We start from the raw sequence: 6851 nt of genomic DNA on the forward strand, positions 1-6851 counted from the left end.
TTATGAAATTTTATACGGTTATACCTCATAATATATTTCCCCTATTGGTAACTTGCAATTTTAAATCATCAAGAACCTAGAAAAGTCATAACGAAATTTTAAACCTCATAAATGATTTGCAATTTAAAAACCTCATAAGATCATGTTGTAGTAGATGGAGCCCCTATAAGAACATTATGTGTCATGTGACGTCATGCTATACCATATGAGTGTTTTGACAAAAAATGGTGTAGCGGATGCAACCCCAATAAATTATTACATCATTATTATTTATAAAAAATAACAAATAAAAAACCCACCAATCAAAACCAACTTTTCCCCCACCCGGCGTTACGTGACCCGGCGTTACGTGGGTAGCGCTCACCCCCTCCATAGCACCCCTAGGATTGGTGTTCCGGCACTATGGGGCTACATGAATGGGGATGGCGCCCCACAACGAATGATTTAATATAATCTTGACCCTATCAAAACATAAATTCTTCTTTAAAAAAAATTAAGTGAATTTAAGACTTAACAATTTGCATCTTTTATCTTCTAACATAAAATATTTAATCAGTTTTTTTTTAATTTGCATCTTTAATTTTTTAACTCAATATATAATTCATGACAACATCGACATGATAGGGTTCTCGCATTTAATCAAAAAACTTTTGTTGTGAGGCCATACTTAATTTCGAAAATACAACATTAAAGCCCATGCATGTTTAGTAAACTATAATTTCTTGCTTTGAGTTGCGATGCATTTTTATATGCTTGAATTTCCAGGAAATTTTAGTGGCAGCTGCTGCTAGTTTAATTGTTCCTTGTGTTACATCTTGATGCTTCCTACCAATCAACAATCATGACATGTGGAAATAATGTAGAAACGAAAACACAATGACTCAAACTCATTTGATTTATCAAAGGTTTCAACAACCTTAGACATGGGTTTTTGAAAGAACTTAAAAGTCCAAAATTATTATAATGATGAAGCTCAAAAACTAAAAACTAAAAACTAAAAACTAAACAAAATTTATTTCTAACTTGTACTAACATAAAAGAGATAAACAAGAAAACCAGATAAACACAAAAATAATAAAAGATAAACTAACAGAATAAATGATAACGTCTTGATCTTTTCAATAAAAAATAGTCTTCTAACCAACACACGACTCATTATTAGTCATGGGTTCAGCCCAGTTTAGAACTCAATGCTCATGCATCAATAAATTTTATATAAATTTTAAATTTTAGCCGCATCTATAAAATTTAAATGATTTATAGAAAACTCAAGAGAATGTGAGGAAGCACTTCTGGGAGTTCATATCATATCACATAACAAGTTTGGGGGATAGCTACTTTCGCATATGGTAGACACAGACGTGTTTGATTTTATCTTTATATTTTTTTTCTTAGAACTTGATATTGGAACAAGAGTAGGGTTTGAGTTAATTGTTTTCAATAAAGAATTTTATTATGATTGGCTTAACTTTTTATAATCACCTCGGGTGTAGAGTTTGTGTAAGTAATTGTTAACTTTTATTGCGTGTTGATTTGGATTGAATTTTGTTGGCATGTTGTCTTTTTGGATTCAATTGTCTGGTTGATTAATTTATTCAATTTTGCTATGCTTAACTTTTATTCAAACATTGTTTCTCGGTTTCTTTTCATTGGGAATAATTTGATTTTGGGTTGTTAATAAACTGAATTGGGTTGTACAATGTAAACAAAATCATGTACTTGCGTGATTCCTAGCTAATATTTTAGTTGAACTCGTTATTTGCATAAACCTAAACCGGTGGTGAATTTTTCTTTCTCTTAATTGATTTCACAACTTCAATTACTTCGTTTTACAAAATGTTTTCACAATTTCACTTATAAAACTAACTTGTTTGGCATCGCTTGTCCGCCTTACATAGTTTAATCAAATTAATAATTCATAAACTAGCATTTTCCAAAGATTCTCCATAATACAACCTTACTTGTCCGTACAAGTGCAGATGATTAAGACACGATAATTTACTTGTTTTTTTACATGACATCTACACATTGGCGAAGGTTTCTTTGGGCCAGGGCAGGACCACCCCTGTTTTTACGCAGTCGTGAAAATTTACCCGTTTTCGTCCGAAATTTTTTATACGTAGTGTAAATTTAGCCGTTTTCGACCGAAATTCTTTATACGTAGTGTAAAATCTAGCCATTTTCGGCCAAATATTTTTATACGTAGGGTAAAATTTAGCCGTTTTCGACCGACATCTTTTATACGTCGTGTAAATTTAGTCGTTTTCGACCGAAATTTTTTATACGTAGTGTAAATTTAGCCGTTTTCGACTGAAATTTTTCATACGTAGTGTAAAATTTAGCCGTTTTCGGCCAAATATTTTTATACGTAGTGTAAAACTTAGCCGTTTTCGACCGAAAATTTTTATACGTAGTGTAAATTTAGCCGAATCCGGACAAAATTTTGAGCCACCCCCTTTGTTTGTGAAAGTTTGTATACATTTTGAGTCCGCCCCCTCGATGTTTTAGTCCAAGCTTCGCCACTGCATCTACATCAGGTTCATGAACAATCCTATGCCACATACAAAGGTTCAACTTGGGTTCAACTCTAATTGATTCAAACCTATATAATTTAAATCGTAAATTTAAGCAAAATTGGTTTTAAATAATCCAAATTATGGCCTATTGGTAAATATTCATCTAAACTTTACACTTTTCTGCTAGCAGTACCAACTACTTGTGCATTTGTTTTTAACGGGCCCTGACTAACGGATGTTAACTCCGTTAGTATTTTTCTGACGTGGCCATCCCAGCTGTCAAATATCAGATTACGTGGAACGTCTACGTGGCGGCTGACTTTGTATAAGGTATATGTAACACCCTTGTAACACCCCGACCAAAGGCGGATTATACATCGGGGCGCCACATATTGTTTCATTACTCGTGACACTAATGGGTGTCAATATTTAATAAATACATTCATTCGCGCACGCGCAAAGTAAAAATAAGATAACATAAATCATCATAAATCAATATATTATAAAGCAAAATATTAGAACAACAAATAACTTGTCTTGATACATTTTAATCTAGGTCAAAAATAAAGAAAACTTCCTAAGTGTCCACAAGCTCCAAAACAGCTACTGCAAACCTGAACATGTGTTAAAATAAAACGTCAAACACTTGCGTGTTGGTGAGAAATCAAGTTTAATACAATACATAGATAACAATAAATCTGCGCGCAACATGTGTATGTCTGGTTTTCAACAAGGGTGTAATCTGATCGGGACCAACTCTAAGATTCATAAGACTGCCAGTGCTCACAATTGAGCTCACAAACAAGACAAACTGTGCATGTGTAAACAAAAGAGAAAATCATAAACGATAGTTCTCCCGTGTTCATCTAATGGTACCATGAAAACTGCGGAATAGACCGACAAGACGGTTAATGATCCACACATACAAATAAACAGCCAAGTCTACGTCCTCAACACATGGGATACTGCGCGACTAAAGTTCATAAACAAGTTTAAGACTCTAAGTTTGTATGAACACATGAACATCCCAAAACATTAAAAGCAAAAAGGGATTAGGTACGAGATTACTCACTTGATAAACGATGCGGTGTAAGATAAAGCAAGAACCAACTTTAAACAAGCACAAGTTAACCTATAAATAAGATTATTGTTTTAATGATTGGTTTTAAGTCTTGATTATAAGTTAGCATAATTAATAAGTAAATTATTATATATATATATATATTACCGGAAAAGCAGGGCAGAACAGGGAGGAAGACGGAGGCAGAGAGGAAGACGGCAGAGAGCAAGGAAAACAGGAGAGACTAAGTGTTTTGTGTGTGTAGTGTTAAGAAAAATAAGATTATTATTTATAGGGAAACCCTAGGAGACATGAATCCAGAAAAAGGGGAAAAGATCTTTAACAGGATCAAGCAAAAGATATCAAAAAGCATAAGAATCCAAAAGCAAAAGATATGGAAAGATATGGCAGCTGCAGAGGCAAGATAAAGCTGACAGGTTAACAGTAAAAAGCATGGGCGGGTCAGATAAAGGTACTGGTCAAGCATGGCAAAAGCAGATCTCAAAAGATAATGTCAGTTACTTTTTCTGCCAACCAATGGGGTTGGTGCGCATGCTGCGCCGAAAGTAACTTTTCAGACATAAAGCAGATTAGGTCAACAGCACAAAAGATAAGACAACACAAAAGCAAACGGCTAGATTAAACAGAAGAAAACTCAAAGGGTTTAGCGCGAGAAGGCTAAGGCGCGAAGGCAGACACAGAAGGTCAAGAGAGCGCGAGCGCGAAGGCAGTCAGAAACAACCTTAACGCGTCGCGGAAAGAACTACATTTCTAAGCGCGCCGCGGGAAGAATCACATTTCTTAGCGCGCCGCGGGAGGAACTAAAATTCCTAGCGCGCCGCGGGAAGAACTATAATTCTTCGCGCGTCGAGGGATGAACTACGATTCTTAGCGCGCTGCGAGAAGAACTACAAATCCTTAGCGCGTCGCGGGAAAAACTACCGTTCTTAGCGCGCTGCGAGAAGAATTACAATTCTTAGCGCGTTGCGAGAAGAGTTCGTCTCGCGTATCGCTGAAACAGATGGTCTTCACGCAGGATTCCTTGTAAGGAGTCTGGCGCGTGGAGCTGCGCAGACAACCTTAGGCGGGAAGGAACAAAGGACAAGCAAAGAGTTAGAAGAAAAAGAGGGAAACAAGGCTTAAGGGCGGGACGGCGTCAAGAGGGAAAAGAAGGCGGAAAGAGAGAAGGAGAGGGACGGGACGGCGGAAAGAAAGAGAGAGAAAGAGGCGGGAAGGAAAATATATATTATTATTAAAAGTAAAGTATAAGTATAAATAAATATCAAATCATAAAAGAAAGAGATCGGGTCAGAGAAACGGGTACCTGGGTCGGGTCGGATCGGGTCAGATGTCACAGTCTCCCCTACTTTAAGAAATTTCGTCCCGAAATTTATCTCGAAGTAGGTTGCGCAGAGAACAGGTGCGGGTACTTGATCTTCATTTGATCTTCCCTTTCCCATGTAAACTCGGCTCCGCGCTTGGACTCCCAACGAATTTTCACGATAGGGATACGACTGCGCTTGGTTTGCTTTACCTCGCGATCCATAATCTCAACAGGCTTCTCAACGAAATGCATAGTTTCATCAACTTGAACTTCATCAAGTGGAATGTGAAGGTTCTCGTCAGCTAAACACTTCTTGAGATTGGATACATGGAACGTTGGATGCACATTACTGAGCGCGGGCGGCAGGTCAAGTCTGTAGGCAACTTTTCCCACACGCGCGAGAATCTTGAATGGACCAACATAACGAGGAGCAAGCTTACCTTTCTTCCCAAAGCGGACAACACCTTTCCAGGGCGACACTTTGAGGAGAACAAGATCACCAACTTGAAATTCGAGAGGCTTTCGCCTACGATCTGCGTAACTCTTCTGTCGGCTTCTGGCAGTCAGCAGATGATCACGGATCTTGGCGATTTTATCGGTTGTCTCTTGAACAAGTTCGGGTCCTGTGATTTGAGTTTCACCCACTTCGCTCCAACAAATCGGGGAGCGGCACTTACGACCGTAAAGTGCTTCAAATGGGGCCATACCGATACTGGAATGATAGCTGTTATTATAAGAGAACTTAATCAAAGGCAGGTGTGAATCCCAATTACCTCCAAAATCAAGAACACTAGATCGGAGCATATCCTCAAGTGTTTGAATAGTTCGCTCAGACTGACCGTCAGTCTGAGGATGATATGCCGTACTCATGTCCAAGCGAGTTCCTAGCGCAGATTGGAGAGATTTCCAAAAGCGAGATATAAAACGGCCATCGCGATCGGATATGATGCTCAAAGGAGTACCATGGCGGCAGACAATTTCCTTGACATAAAGCTGCGCGAGTTGCTCAACACGGTAGTTTTCACGAATGGGCAGAAAGTGAGCAGACTTAGTCAAACGATCCACTATTACCCAAATGCTATCATGTTTGCTTGCTGTCAAAGGTAACTTGGTAATAAAGTCCATCGCTACACATTCCCATTTCCACGTAGGAATCTCTGGTTGTTCGAGCAAACCAGATGGGCGTTGGTGTTCAGCTTTCACTTTAGAACAAGTCAGACATCTAGCTACGAACACAGCAATATCCTTTTTCATACCGGGCCACCAATAAGTTATGCGCAAATCCTTGTACATCTTATCAGCGCCAGGATGAATAGAATACCGAGATTTGTGCGCTTCACTCAGGATATCAGCGCGAAGATTCTTATCAAAGGGAATCCAGATGCGATTGAGATAGCAGAGAATTCCACTCAGATTAGGCACAAAATGCGCTTCCGCGCCACACGCTAACTCGGCGCGAAGGTTACCATTACTGATGGATGCGCGCTGCGCGTCACGAATGCGCGATTCAAGGTTGCTTTGGATCGGCGCGAAGTGAAGCTGGGTGCGCGGCAAGATACAGTTAAGCTGGCAGGGTTTTCGGCTGAGCGCATCGGCTACCACATTAGCCTTACCAGGATGATACCGGATCTCACAATCGTAATCGCTGATGAGTTCGTTCCATCGGCGTTGTCTCATGTTAAGTTCCTTCTGGTCAAAGATATGCTGAAGGCTTTTATGGTCGGTGTAGAGGATACACTTAGTGCCATAAAGGTAGTGTCTCCAGATCTTTAAGGCAAAAACAACTGCACCAAGTTCGAGGTCGTGAGTTGTATAATTCTTTTCATGAACCTTGAGTTGCCTTGATGCGTAAGCGATAACCTTGCCTCGTTGCATAAGAACACAACCGAGACCTTGGTTGGATGCATCGCAATACACGACAAAATCTTCATTACCCTCAGGTAGCGCAAGA

This window comes from Bidens hawaiensis, unplaced genomic scaffold (genome assembly GCF_021521415.1).
Source record: "Bidens hawaiensis isolate Kalapana, Puna unplaced genomic scaffold, B.hawaiensis_p1.1 tig00070563_1, whole genome shotgun sequence".
NCBI classification, from domain to species: domain Eukaryota; kingdom Viridiplantae; phylum Streptophyta; class Magnoliopsida; order Asterales; family Asteraceae; genus Bidens; species Bidens hawaiensis.